Here is a 15,725-nt window from a genome sequence, read left to right as displayed (position 1 = left end):
AAAAATATAAAAGTGAGGAGAGCAACGTTATGCATTTTGCCGCCTTCTCCTGTGCCATCGTTACTAAGCAACGTAGTAAACAGCTGCTTTTTTGATGACGCAAACGAACCGCGGTTCGGACCCAAATAATATAATGTGAACACAGGGAGAGGGGGGAGCAATCGAACTCGGGTTCGGTACAGGCAATCGAACCAAGTGTGAAAGCACCCTGATATTACATCTTGTGAAAGGGGCGTTATAGTTCCCCTTTAAGACAGTTGTTTTATATTACAAGTTTTCAGAAACGTTCTGTTTAAATAAGCAAATAATGCATTGTCTAATTAAATATGCACACATTTGCATACTTCTCAAAATATCTAAATATTAAAGACAGGTTCAAATTCCTGTTAAATATTAAAGTTAAAGGTTTTTATGGAGGTGATATTGCATATCTTTTTTTATCACTTCATTACGGTGGCCCAGTAGTGCACAACACAACGAAATTAAAGCAAACATAAGTTCACAACACGACGAAATAAAGCCACAACACAACGGAAATGCTCCCGACCACTAGGGGGCTCTCAGAGCTCATTAAAGTTAGTTTTCCTTGCCACGGTTCTATAGAGTCGGCAGTAATTTCAATACCACGATTAGTTTAAACAGTATGTAAACATTGTGGGCCCTATAATACACCCGGTGCAATGCGACGCAAGGCGCAGCGCAAGTGTGTTTGCTAGTTTGCGTCCGGCGCCGTTCGCGTTTTCCCGTTCAGCGCCACGTCCTTAAATTAGTAAATGCATTTGCGCCAGTTATTGTGCCCATGGGCGTGCTGGTCTAAAAAAGAGGTGTGTTCAGGCGCATTGCCGGCGCATTGCTATTTTAAGGAGCTGAAAATAGACTGTGCCATAGACCAACTCAAACCTGGTCTAAAGTCAATGGCGCAATATTTTTTTGTTAGAGCGCGTTGGTAGAAACTGCACCTCTGGGCGCGTCGACTTTGCTTATTACACACAGGGATACGCATCACACAAACATGCCAAATATTAAAAACAAAAGGATTACAGTGTAAAAGAATATTATTGTGTAGACTGCATAAATATAAAAATGTAACTTCGTTTACCTTCTAACTAAACGTTTAACTTCGCGCACGAGCAGATCGGTTTCTTCGCTTGAAAAGCGTTCAGCTTTTCCGCCAACAAATTCCACCATGTAAGCAATCCGCCATGGCGCGAGCGCATCTCGCTCTTAAAGGGAATGGGAGATGACACTCTGATTGGTTTATTGAACGTTACGCCCATTACTCATTAAGAGAATAGGGACAACCCATTTCAAAAATGCGCCCCGGCACACGGACCGTTTTTCCGTCGTTAAAATAGCAAAAGTGGATTTGGACACGCCCTGAGTGCACCTGCGCCGCGCGCTTCACACTTTGCGTTTAGATCGTTAAAATAGGGCCCTGTATATCGACATGAAATATTAATTCAAAATCACCTACATGCAAAATAGCTTCATATTTATACCTGTGAATGATTTGACCCGCTACCACTGTGCATGATGAAAGCAACGTCTGCCAATTCCACTAAGTGGTTAAAATGTATAATTTGTATTCATTAAAATTACTTTTAACATTTAAAAACAGACATATTCAAATTCCAAAGGTTGTTAGTTCCTGTTGGTAAGACTGGCAAGCTTTGGAATTTGAATATGTCTGTTTTTAAATGTTATAAGTAATTTTAATGATTACAAATTATACGTTTAGGTTAGGAAAACTAACTTTAATGAGCTCTGAGAGCCCCCTTGTGGTCGGGAGCATTTCCGTTGTGTTGTGAACTTATGTTTGCTTTTTTAATTTCGTTGTGTTGTGCACTACTGGGCCACCATACTTCATAAATCAGAAAATACTGTGCAAAAAAACAAACAAACAAAAAAACAGTTTCTATATTAATTATATTAATATAGATATATATAGTTATATTAAATATATACCAGGTGAATGCTCTGAATGAACAAACCCCTCTGTAAAATCCTTCTGAGTATAGACAGGAATAAATTTGTTAAGTAAGTGCTGCTGTGGAGATTTGTTTGCATAAATTGATGTGTAAATAAGTTGGTTCAGTGATGTTAAATAATATTTCTGACTTAATAAAGCCATTAATTTAGATGTTACCCTGTCAGAAACAAATGTGCACAAATTGTACCTTTAGGGGTAGAACAGCTTGTCACTGGTAAAGTACCCTCAAAAGAACAATTCTGAATATTATTTACCCCCATTTTTGTACCTTAGAGTAGTATATGTAAGGTACTACTATGAACTTTTACAGGTAAATAATATACAAAGGTGTCTTTTAAGGGTACTGCACCAGTGACAATACAATTTGTGCACATTTTTTTGTTGTTGCATGAAACAGAAATTATGATAATCTTTTCTTCCCTATTGTGATGTACATCTGAGTTCTGGAATGAGAAAAAAAATGTGTTGGCTGGACTCGATTTTGTGCTGGGAATTGATTGGATCGTAGGAAGATGTCAGTTTGCAGTCAGTTGTGAAGAATATTTAGCCTCACCCTCCGCCGACACGTTCATCATGAGGAGAACGGGCGTTTTTGGTTAAAGATTACAAGGGCACAGATAAATCATTAATAATAGACACTGCAACATTCTGTCAAAAAAACAAGAATTTTGATTTCTAGTTTCAGACTTGATTCTGAGGAACCCCGGTGCATTTGTGTTCATGCACGGCGAGAACGCGGGTCAGTATATTGTGTTTTTTATGAATCTGGAGCTTTAATGCGCTGCAGAGTGAACAACACTTGGGTCTACTGTATGTGCGTCACATGAAGGCAGCTTTCCAAACAGAGACAGTGGATTACGAGACGTTCATTTGCCGTTCTCGCTCTCGCTCGTACCCCAGTTAAATCATCACCATTGTCATCCCCTACATGTGTTGACTGTACAGTTTTAGTTTTAGTTACTGTAACTATAATAAATCTGGTCTGTCAAATGCAGAAATGTAAAATTAGTAAACACATTTAGACCGGTGACCGTAACCTCTGCTGGATAGGTGGAGAGTTCGCAATTTTGTTATATCATAACATGGACTTGATCAACATCGGTATTTTAGATTGTAGTCAGTGTAATATATCAAGTAATGTGAGCTCATAAGAATCTCATGCATAATATACTTTTAGGTATTTAGGATTTAAAGTCAATGCTTGACGTAAATGTGCTTCTTTACCCCCTTAGTGATACAAAGTGCATTTCAGAGGAACTTTCTAGGCATTTAGTAAGCAGAGCTGTTTACATATTTATACTCTCTAATGTTTTTCAGACTCATAATTCATGAGTATTTGTATCTTAGTGCCAAATGCATATGGCCAGCAAACAATCTGTTGATGGATTTACGGTTGAACGTTTTATATTTTTGGCCTAGAAATTAAACTAAAAACCATCCAGAACACCTGGATCTAGTTCTTCTAAGCTTCAGCTTCTTCATTACTGGCAAAGAATCGAATCTTTTCATGCTGCATGTTCAGTAGCCCTCGTCTGAATCCCAGCGTCACTGGAAATCTGACTCCAGCATCTGACAGCTAGTTTGATTGTCACCGGACGTCTGATGGACAGCTGGCTTCACCGCTGTATTGATTGGCATCTCTGAGAAGAAAGACAGAGAACGAGAGGTGGCAAAAGATGGAGGAGAAGATTGCATTACCGTGCACCTGCTCCCTCTCCGTGATGTCGCCTCCACCGGCAGCTTTAACCAGATAATTAAAGATAAATAAAACAACGCTTCAATCATTACTATCAGCCTCTCTCTCTCTCTGTTCCTCTATCTTTCTCTTTCACGCTTCAGATAATTTCTTCTTCAGCTGGTGGGTTCTCATTTGCATGCTTATCAAAGTGTTTGGACTATCCAACGGGAGCTGCAGTGCTAAGGTGGGATCATTAATATGTTAATTAGTCCTTTTGACACTTTGCTTAAGCATGTGTACTATGTGCTCCTCATCCGTGACTTACTCTGAATGTATGCACTCTCCCTAAATCCATCCGCCTCTGCTTTAGGACCAGTATAAAAACGTACAACAGGCAAAACAAAGCCACTCATTTGATCAAGAGGATGTTTATGGGCAAATGTTTCAGTCTCGTTAAAATATTTGCTCATTGACTTAATAGTGTATTGCTAATGTGTCTGACTGAGCAGCATTTGCAGTATATAACCTGCGCAGAATATTGTATCTCACATTTCATTTGAGATATGCAGTGATTAAAAAATACTCAACATAGTGAGGTCATGTGAAGCACTACACTGACACATTGTATTATATATATATATATAAGTTCATGCCTTCCTTGAGCTCATAGAGGATGAACAGGGTTTTGTGGGGGTAATAGAGAATGAATGGGGGAAAGTCACATGAGAGGAGACAATGCCTCCATCGTGCTATGATTGGATATGATTAGTTATGATTGGTTTGTGTGATAAATCCCGCCTCTTGTTTACGTGCTCGTTCCGTGCGTCAGTCTGAATGCACAAAATGATGGGAAGACTAATTAAAAAGTAAGTAAACAGCTCACCCACGTAGATATCACCGCTTTATGTCACATCAAAATCAAATGAGAAAAACCTGAAAACATAATGACTGTGGGGATTTCAGTGATCAGTCAGCTTGGTGAAATTAAAGAGAGTTTACTGAGCATGACTGATGATCCGAAATAAGTTGAATATTAAAAAGAACCGCTGAAAATCAATACACTAATAAAACATATTGTCTAACCCTCTATAGTCTATTTTAGTTTGTTTTTAATAAAATGAGACTTTTAAACGATCTTTTAAAAAATAAATGATTAAAAAATGTTTATTAATATTGTTAGTGTACAATTTTAAGCAGGAAAACTATCATATTGTGTATCATAAAGGGTTAAATTGTTACTGCCTTTAGTTATTATTTCGGAATGTAAAAATGCTTAAAACACTAACTTGATGAGACTGACTTAGGTTTAATAAATAGAACATTAATTACATTGTTAATGTAAAAATAAAAAATAGAATTGTATTTGGTTTCTTTTTTCTTATTTGATGTAAAGTAATGTTCATGTAATGAGAAAAATGTGACAATGTTAAAAGTAACAGACGTGAATTTACATTTGATTTATAAGAAAATAAAAATTAAAAATACATAAAACACTGAGGTCATGCCCCTGATATATATGTGTATATATATGAAGTACTTTCTATCCTGCAGTAAGCAGTACGTCAGTGATTGATTCCTAATATAGTTCATGGCTGAAATGTCACAATACGTGACGTGTCCTCTGAGACAGAGCTTATCATCGTCATATAGCTCATGGCCCAGGGTTTAATTTGAACTGACAATGAGATAAGGCACATTTTGATTAATTTTAATAAGTATGATGATTTTTTTTCTATTTTATTACTACAACATGTGATTACCCCCAGCTGTTAGTAGATTCAATTTAGTTTTTGTAATTTTGCATAGAAGAAAGCCAGTATGTTAATACTGAATCTAAATGCTGTAAAAAATACAATGTCAAAGAAGCGTTTCCTGAATAAACTTTGATTGTTTAAGGAGCGTTTACACTGATTTGGAGTGATAAAAAACAAAACAAAAGTCATTTCACTGTATTGAGACTGATGGTTTTCAGCAGCATGAGTGACGGAAATATCACTGACATGTAGTGTGGCTGTGTGTGTATATATATTACAGTCCGTTCTGGTTCTCAGATCTGATTGGCTGAGAGGTCTTTCCATTCAAACTGATTTTGTGATTCTGAATATAAGATTGACCTATGGAATATCAGTCAGATGCAGGTAAAACACTCGTTTAGTCCATCTCTCTCTCATAATACTCTACATATTACAGTGAGCTTCAATGAAGCGACTCAACGTTTGTTCGTTACTAGTACTAAAGTGACATTGTAGAATTAGTAACAGATTTTGGGCTCAACTGTTAAACTTGAGATTTGAGTCTGTGGTGGAAGGAAGTATTTTGTCACAAAAGAGGCTTTTAAAGACACTCCGTTGTTGTGCTTATTTATATACTGTATTTGTGCCGTCAAACTGTAAATATTGCTCTGTATCAGGACGCTGTGATTACCTAGAGCCGAATCACAGCCATGATTATCATCATAAACATCACATTTGTGATCAAATTCGTGATCGCAGGTCATTAGGGATTGTTCATTTTAGACACCCAGCAGACGGCAGGACGGCCAACACAAGCGCCTCGATGTCACATGCTCTTAGATGTAGCTCATTTTCAGCATTTTGTATCTTACACATTTGTTCCATTCTTCCATCGGCGCTAGAAAAAGCAGCTATTAGAAGCGTGTAACACAAAAGGTTGCAATGATCTAAACTCTCAGGTCTCTACTCTGATTCACATCCCGCCCACTCAGGTTCTAGATTAGTAGTTTCTCTTCGCCCGCGCTCAGTTCACTCCCGGCTGAATGACTGACACGGCTTTGCTCTTGTAGCAGCAATCAGCACAGGAATTACAGGAGCCTCTGCAGACAAACGACTCGTCTGGAAGACCTTTGGCTCTGCGAGGAGAACGGCGAGGAGATGAATGAGAAAATGATCTAAACCGAGAGGAGGGGGTGGTGACAGGAACAGGCAGTGATCATGAGGGAGATTAGTTACACCCTCCTGTCCGCCCTGACCCCAAAACCCACCTCATGTACCCCATGAGAGCAGACATGCAATTATACAGGCGGCGTGTAACCATGGTGACAAAAAATAATAATTGTGTGCAGAGTGATTGTGCTTCCTTTCCAACTAGATTCAAATCAGCATGCAAGAATAAACTCTAAATGCATACTTTCATTTATAGGTCAGTTGCATGTCCAGGTAAAAAAAAATCAAGAGAAAGAAATAACAGAAGAAAATCCTAATGGTTTTGATTTAGTGTTGCATTTTGCATTTGTATTGTTACAACAAAGCAAAAAAAAATAAAATAAAATAATAATAATTTTTACTGCAATATAGAAGAAAAAAAAATGATGGAGAGAAAACTTGTTTAACTGTCATAAAAATAATATCATGATGAAAAAACCTCCTAATGGTGCTAAATTAGGCTTCATTTTCTGATTGTGTAACTAGTCGAGTGTCCACTGGACACAAGTCTGCAAAAGAACCCAAGTGCAGGTACTGAATCCAAACATAAATCCACACATGATACGAGAGAAACAAAGACACGGCTTGGCAGATAAGAACATGAGCAAACTCACCACAGTGACAACACTGACATACATTCACAGTACTGACAACCACATAACACATGAGAACAAGGGGATCACATGACATGATCACATGGGGACAAAGGAACACATGATAACAGGGAGCACATGAAGACTTCAGATGCAAAAGCCTCTAAGTGCCGTCTGAAATTTTCTTCTAAAATGAGCATTTTTATCAAGTTTGTATGTTTAGGGTCAGTAATTTCACTCTAATGGCAATTAATAGGTCCTTTTCATTTCCAGTAGAGTGAAATTACTGACCCTAAACATATAAGCTTGATAAAAATGCTCATTTTAGAAGAAAACTTCAGATGGCACCAGTGTGAAGTCTTCACATGGAAAACATAACAAACATATCAATGAAGACATGAAAAATGAACTTGCAAATGAACCATTAAACATAGGCATGAACAAGAGCAAAACTAGACATGACAGATTGATTGATTGATTGATTGATTGATTGATTGATTGATTGATTGATTGATTGATTGATTGATTGATTGATTGATTGATTGATTGATTGATTGATTGATTGATTGATTTTTCGGGTGAAATGTGATCCTGACATGTTTTAATTTTCATTGGAAGAAGGGCGTGGATTGGGATTAAGTTTGGGATTTGAACTGAGCAGCACGATTTTTTCCCTTTCAGCTGAAATGACATACACCAACACACCGGAGTGACACACATCATTCAGCGCCGGTGGTGACCCCACACACACATAAAAAATGCTGGGTTAAAAACAACCCAAGTTGGGTTGAAAATGGACAAACCCAGCGGTTAGGTTAAATGTTTGCCCAACCTGCTGGGTAGTTTTATTTAAACCAACTATTGTTTAAAAATTGCTATATGGCTAGCTTAAAATGAACCCAAAATAGTTGGGAAATTAAAAACCAGATGCAATTAGAGACAACAATAATAGACAAAAGGTGAATGTTTATTAATAAGCTTTAATATTTTATTAATATAAATTTTATAGTTTAATAGTTTATTAATATAAATTTATTAATAAGCAATTTATTAAATGTTTATTGTTTAATAATTATTCATTGAACATTAATAAATGTTCATTTCCAACATACTTTGGGTTAATTTTAATTAAGCAATACAGTAATTTTTAAACCATAGTTGAGTTAAATAAAACTACCCAGCAGGTCGGGCAAACATTTAACCCAACCGCTGGGTTAAACAACCCAATTGCTGGGTTTGTCTATTTTCAACCCAACTTGGGTTGTTTTTAAACCAGCATTTTTTTAGAGTGTACATACACTCTCTCTCACACAAACACACACACACGCACACACACACACACACACACACACACACACACACGCAAACAGCTACATCAGTGTTTTGAGTGACAGTTAGTATCTGGGTTGCAGAAGATGCTCCATAAAAGAGTCATGAGCAAATCTGTGAAAGTGGAATAATTCATGTGGTGAGAGGTAAAAACAAAGCACTGCTGTTATTATTTCTTAATAAGACAACACAGCTAATGAGGGAGACTCTATTTACAGCCTTTGCTCTTTTTAAATATTCTGTCAGACAAACAGTGCCGACTTCACAGCATTCGACAGTATTTTAAGGCATCATGGGTAGTTACACACAGTTCAGAGTTGGAAGTGAGGTATTCTGACTTTCTGTCTCTGACTACTAATAAACATTCAACCATTCCTGATGATTGGAATATGACTTACTGCACAACTAAATACTTTCAGCTTTACATCACTTCTGAAAAAGAAGCACATTTTACTACACTTTTTAAAAGACAGAAATAAATAGACTTTAGAAATGAAGAATATACTTACGTGTCAACTGAATGTAATGTTTTCAGACACTTAACTGAGTAATATTAACTGGCTCTTTACTATACTGTAGGTGTAGGGTTTATTATAGGTAATGCTTGTAAATAAACAAGGACACGTTAAAATAAAGTGTGTTATCAAAATATAGGTTTCACTTTATTTTAAGGCATCCTTGTTACAGTGTAATTACATAATTAAGTACTGTATAATAATAATTAACAACATGTAATTAATATGATTTAGGGTTAGTTGATTGTAATTATGCATAATCTACTGTTATTGATATAGTATAGTATATAATGTATAACACTGAATGCATAACACTGAATAATAATGTGTTATCAAAATAAATTACAGTTTAAATTTATATTAAATGCGGTTAGCTGAACTTTAGAGTGTTTTCTGACCTACTTAAGTACTTCTTCTTATGTAATTTCATAATTACTTCTATTGCCTTTGAAATCAAGTTACTGCTGAATGTACTGACAAGCATGTATGATAAAACTAAAATGGACTTTAATGGCATTTCTATTGAAACATGAATGTCATGTACTTGAATATATTTTCAGTTATGTTGGGCGCAGTGACCACGATGAAATTTAATACTTATTAAATGTAATATTAAATAATAGACTGCAGTTAAAATTATATTGAGTACTTTATATGTGCTTTAGTATGTTAGTCAACACATCAAAATAAGTGTACTTCTTTAAAAAATTATTAAAACATAATGATTTAAGATTTAATTTAACATTCTTACAAAATGCACATTTTTGTATACCTTTTTTATACATTTTTATAAATATGTCCTTTTATTTCATTAATATTATGTTATCTACAGGATCTGAAGTACACTAGAAGTGCGCATTTAGTACAATTAAGTGCACTTCTTTTTCACAAGGGAGGTGTTTGATTGGCATCTAAGAAACCAAACTGCATCTAAATAAATGCAATGCTATACAATGTTAACATCTGTTTTTAGGCATAACTGTGATGTTTTAATTATCATGTACTGTAAAAATTGTTATGCAATTTAAGGCAAATTCACATGTATTTTTGTAACAAATTTCAGGTTCCCTCTCACTAAAGTAGATGCCTTATAAGGTAGCAGTCTATGTAGGCAGCTGAAGTATTTTGTTATACCAAACCAGAAACAATCTCATATTTACATTCATATTTACATATCATATCATATTTAGCACTGGCTCTTTGAATAACGGAGTGTCACCCTATATTACAAATATCCCACTATACTGTCATTTATGGTTCTGTTGTTGTATAAACTCATCCCTAAACTAGCCAATGATGGATTGATACTCTACCCAACTGCCTGAATGCAAAGTAATTATGGGAACAGTAAATAGATTATCGATATTACTTATATAGTGTGTGCTAGCAAAGGGGATAAGCAGAGCAAAACCAGATTAGGGTGTGAATAATGTGTGCGGCTGAATAACCGCATGATTCTGTCGCAGTATTGATGTAAAGCAGATATGGTTGTGAGAAATCAGGTTCCTTATGCACAGACACAGCTTTCTGAGCAGATTGTATTGGTCAGGGTATTGAATGTTGTTGGAAAGGTCACTCACGCTGAATAAAGGCCCATTCACACCAAGGATTATAAATATATAGTTCTAAAAATCTTCCTAATTATAAAGCGATAGTAGAGTTCACACCGCAACTGACAATAACGGTTCAGGGAAGCAATATAGTCGGAATAACTTTCAAACATTTCAAACACTGACAGCCAATCAGATTTTAAAGAGTATTTAAAGGAACACTCCACTTTTTTTGAACATAGGCTCATTTTCCAACTCCCCTAGAGTTAAACTGTTGAGTTTTACCGTTTTCGAATCCATTCAGCCGATCTCCGGTTCTGGCGGTACCACTTTTAGCATAGCTTAGCATAGTTCATTGAATCTGATTAGACCGTTAGCATCGCGCTTAAAAATGACCAAAGAGTTTCAATATTTTTCCTATTTAAAACTTGACTCTTCTGTAGTTAAATCGTGTACTAAGACCGACAGAAAATGAAAAGTTGCGATTTTCTAGGCTGATATGGCTAGGAACTATACTCTCATTCCGGCGTAATAATCAAGGAACTTTGCTGCCGTTTCATGGGTGCAGCAGTGCAATGATATTACGCAGCGCCCGTGAGCCCCTGCTTGCACAGGGAACGTGCCTTGTTGTTACAGATCCCTTGTTTCCCTGGACTCCATTTCCCAGAATCCTCCTGTTCTCCACACCTGCACTCACTTCCCTCGTCAGTTCCTCATCATCACTCATCACCTGCACCTGGACTCTATTGTTAGCACTCCCTTTATATTGCACTCACTCCCTTCACTCCTCGTCCGTTCTCTGTTTTGTTAAGGTGTCTGTCTGTTGTTCATTGCCATTGTTTGAAGTAAAGTCTCTATTATCGTGGAAATCCGTATCTGCCTCATCTCTCTACCAGCCACCCGTAACAGAAGAACGGACCTAAACCGACCGGATTTTCCACGAAAAAAAAAATGGAGACTTTCCCCAGCTCCCTGGATCCAGCTCCTCCATCGCCTCTCACCCTAACAGCCAGCGAACTCATTATCGGGCTCCTGCAGGTAGGACGTTCGCTGGAGAGGTATGTGGAGGAGTTCGTTGAGCTTGCTTACTTGTCTAACTGGCCCGACGCTCAGTTGATCTCCCTGTTTTTGGATGGATTGGATGACGACACTATCCGTTTTGATGAACCTGTTTTTTGTTTCTCCTTAAGCGAAACTATCAATTTAATTTTGTGGTTGAATGGCTCCAAATTCTTAGTGAAAGAGGTTCAGGATCAGTGTTGTCGTCCGGTCCATCCAGAAACACGGTTGGCCGGGCCAGTTAGTCAACCTCCGGCTTCCTCCGCACACCGCTCCAGCGAACTCCCTGCCTGCCCCAGGCTGGACCCATATTCCGCTACTGGGCCCAGTAAGCGGAGGAGGAGGAAGAAAGCGGCCCCAATGTCTCCAGAGCCCGCTCCAGTGTCTCCAGAGCCCGCTCCAGTATCTCCAGAGCCCGCTCCAGTATCTCCAGAGCCCGCTCCAGTATCTCCAGAGCCCGCTCCAGTATCTCCAGAGCCCGCTCCAGTATCTCCAGAGCCCGCTCCAGTAGCTCCAGAGCTCCGCTCCAGTATCTCCAGAGACCGCTCGTGTATCTCCCGAGCCCGCTCCTGTGTCTCAAGAGCCCGCTCCAGCATCTCCAGAGCCCGCTCCAGTATCTCCAGAGCCCGCTCCAGTATCTCCAGAGCCCGCTCCAGTATCTCCAGAGCCCGCTCCAGTATCTCCAGAGCCCGCTCCAGTATCTCCAGAGCCCGCTCCAGTATCTCCAGAGCCCGCTCCAGTATCTCCAGAGCCCGCTCCAGTATCTCCAGAGCCAGCTCCAGTATCTCCAGAGCCAGCTCCAGTCCCCACAGAGCCAGCTCCAGTGCCTGTGGGGATTTTAATTGTATTTGAGGGGATGAAATGGCCCTCAACCCCAGTCTCCTCCGAGCCAAGTTCTCCAGTCTCCTCCGAGCCAAGTTCTCCAGTCTCCTCCGAGCCAAGTTCTCCAGTCTCCTCCGAGCCAAGTTCTCCAGTCTCCGCCGCCGAGCAAAGTTCTCCAGTCTCCGCCTCCGAGCCAAGTTCTCCAGTCTCCGCCGCCGAGCAAAGTTCTCCAGTCTCCGCCGCCGAGCAAAGTTCTCCAGTCTCCGCCGCCTACGAGCCCTCAGCTCCAGCCGCCGCCGCCGAGCCCTCAGCTCCAGCCGCCGCCGCCGAGCCAGCCGCTCCAGCCGCCGCCGCCGAGCCTGCCGCTCCAGCCGCCGCCGCCGAGCCAGCCGCTCCAGCCGCCGCCGCCGAGCCTGCCGCTCCAGCCGCCGCCGCCGAGCCTGCCGCTCCAGCCGCCGCCGCCGAGCCAGCCGCTCCTAGTATGGTCTCTGTGATTGAACTCTCCAGCCCAAAGACTGTTTTCCCTCCCTGCCTCCCTCTCCCGCCTCCTCCAAGTCATGTCTATACTGCACCTCCACCTCAAGCCCCCTCGCCCAGATCTCCACCTCGGACCTCTGGGCGATTACCTTCACCCCGGCTCCAACCTCCCTCTGCTCCACCGTTGCCCATCAGTCCTCCAGCTTCACCAGTCTCCATCCTGCCTCCACTCACACCTTGGTCATTCATCAGCCTGCCCTCCCCTCTGGACTTCACTCCTCCGTCTCCGCTCCGTCACTCCGTCCCTCGGATTCAGTTGGTCTCCTCACTCCCCCCGGTGTTCGTTTTGTTGGCTGTCCTTCTGCTTTCACTGCGGCCTTCTGGAGCCCCGGCTGCGCTTCGGTCGGCAGAGCCTTCGGTTCCGCCATCACCCGCCAGTCCTTCAGCGACGCCTGGGCTCAACGCCTCGAAGGCTTCGGCTCCTGACCCGCCATGGCTGCCCGCTGCACCTGACCCGCCATGGCTGCCCGCTGCACCTGACCCGCCATGTATGCCCGCTGCATGTCTGCCCGCTGCACCTGACCCGCCATGGCTGCCCGCTGCACCTGACCCGCCATGGCTGCCTTCGGCTCCTGACCCGCCATGGCTGCCTTCGGCTCCTGACCCGCCATGGCTGCCTTCGGCTCCTGACCCGCCATGGCTGCCCACGGCTCCTGACCCGCCATGGCTGCCTTCAACCCCTGACCCGCCATGGCTGCCCACGGCTCCTGACCCCCCATGGCTGCCCACGGCTCCTGACCCGCCATGGTTTTTGGACCTGCCCTGGAGACCTCCACTCCAGTTTACTCCTTCCCCTGCTCCGGTTTGAGGTCTCCAGGGCGCCCGCCCCCCTCCCGGTTGTTACATCTACGGCGCGAGGACGCGCCTACCGGGAGGGGGAGGTACTGTTACAGATCCCTTGTTTCCCTGGACTCCATTTCCCAGAATCCTCCTGTTCTCCACACCTGCACTCACTTCCCTCGTCAGTTCCTCATCATCACTCATCACCTGCACCTGGACTCTATTGTTAGCACTCCCTTTATATTGCACTCACTCCCTTCACTCCTCGTCCGTTCTCTGTTTTGTTAAGGTGTCTGTCTGTTGTTCATTGCCATTGTTTGAAGTAAAGTCTCTATTATCGTGGAAATCCGTATCTGCCTCATCTCTCTACCAGCCACCCGTAACACTTGTAACCATGGAGACGTTTGTGAGAGACGCTGCGTAATATCATTGCGCCTGCTGCAGCCATGATACGGCAGCAAAGTTCCTTGATTATTACGCCGGAATGAGAGTATAGTTCCTAGCCATATATGCCTAGAAAATCGCAACTTTTTATTTTCTGTCGGTCTTAGTACACAATTTAACTACAGAAGAGTCAAGTTTTAAATAGGAAAAATATCGAAACTCTTTGGTCATTTTTAAGCGCGATGCTAACGGTCTAATCAGATTCAATGAACTATGCTAAGCTATGCTAAAAGTGGTACCGCCAGAACCGGAGATCGGCTGAATGGATTCGAAAACGGTAAAACTCAACTGTTTAACTCTAGGGGAGTCGGAAAATGAGCCTATTTTCAAAAAAGTAGAGTGTTCCTTTAAAGTGGCAGACGACAAAATTGAAGCTTTTTGGCTTTTAGTATCAATATGTTAGCCTTAAGGTTATCTGTAAGCTAATGTGCTCCAAAACAACGACACAATTCACATTTAGAAAATATACAGATGCAATCTCTCACTTGCGTCCTTGTGCTCTCGCTCTACGTCATCATTAACCCTCGAAGTTCAATTCCGATTATATGAAAACAATGTCTATAATAATGTGCAATAAATGTTTAAATAGGTTATGACATTTGTTTGTGATGTTATGTTGTATTTATTGTGCATTAGCCGCTACTTATAAGATGCTGGGACGGTCAGTTGAGCAACAAGATCGCAGCACATCTCAGTTCTCACAGGGATGCATTCTCTGTCCTCACGTCCTGTTGAGTTCGTTTTTTCAAGGTCACCTGGGAAGACCGGACTCCACGAGAACGCAGACTTGCATTGTTGGAATTGAAAAACACAGTTTTTGTGTGTGTCCCTTTAAATGCAAATGAGCTCTGCTTTCCAGAAGAGGGCGGAGCTTTAACAGCTCAGCAACAACAAAGCTGGAGAATCTCACGCAGCCAAAATGAGGAAAGTGTTCAGCCTTACATTGTTCAAACTGGACTCAGGAAGAAGTTACAACTTTTACAATGAAACTGGTCTTTCCATCAATCATTGCTATTCTTTTTTTCTTTTTTCAGATGACCACTAGTAGTTATTCCATTGTGGGTCATTTGTTTTGAGCTGTTATTGAGCAGTAGGTACTGCTTTTTGTTATTTATTTCTTTATCAGTTGCTATTTGTTCTTTTCTTCCTAGAGAGCATGAATACTGGCCCTTCTCATTTCCATAGCTGCAGCCGGCTCCAATAATTGCCTTTTCTTGGCACGAGTGTGTAAGTAGAGCGCTTTGGTCCTGATGTATACCTCATTTGGATTCCGCGGACGGTCTGTGGGCTGTATTATTCATACCTTGACAGATAGCGCTCGCTAAAAGCTTTGGCACGCGGCCAGGCTGCCAGGGCGGGATTTCAGGTGGACAGGCGGACAAACTGGCGTGATAGCCGAGTGCTGGACGTCTCTAGCTGTGGGAGAAAGGCAGAATAAGAGCGAAAGAGGGAGACGAGGTTTCCGAATAAACACTGGGAGCAAGTT

Source organism: Chanodichthys erythropterus, chromosome 18 (assembly GCF_024489055.1).
Source record: "Chanodichthys erythropterus isolate Z2021 chromosome 18, ASM2448905v1, whole genome shotgun sequence".
NCBI lineage: Eukaryota > Metazoa > Chordata > Actinopteri > Cypriniformes > Xenocyprididae > Chanodichthys > Chanodichthys erythropterus.
This window is presented reverse-complemented; position numbering follows the sequence as displayed.